This window comes from Nannospalax galili, unplaced genomic scaffold (genome assembly GCF_000622305.1).
Source record: "Nannospalax galili isolate Female #2095 unplaced genomic scaffold, S.galili_v1.0 scaffold5738, whole genome shotgun sequence".
Classification (NCBI taxonomy): Eukaryota; Metazoa; Chordata; class Mammalia; order Rodentia; family Spalacidae; genus Nannospalax; species Nannospalax galili.
Window position 1 is genome coordinate 32,655 of NW_008340216.1, and position 200 is coordinate 32,854.

Sequence of the window (200 nt, forward strand, 5' to 3'; positions counted from 1 at the left end):
ACAGCTGCCTATGGTCCTAGCATTCTGGAGTCAGAGACAGACCATTCCCAGGACAAACTGGACCGCTATAGTGGTCAAATCAGCAAGAAAGACCCTACCTTAGAAAGGAAAGTGGAGGGCACAAGTGTCCCTCCATTGGGACAATGTGGGCACACATAAACACACACACACACACACACACACACACACACACACACACA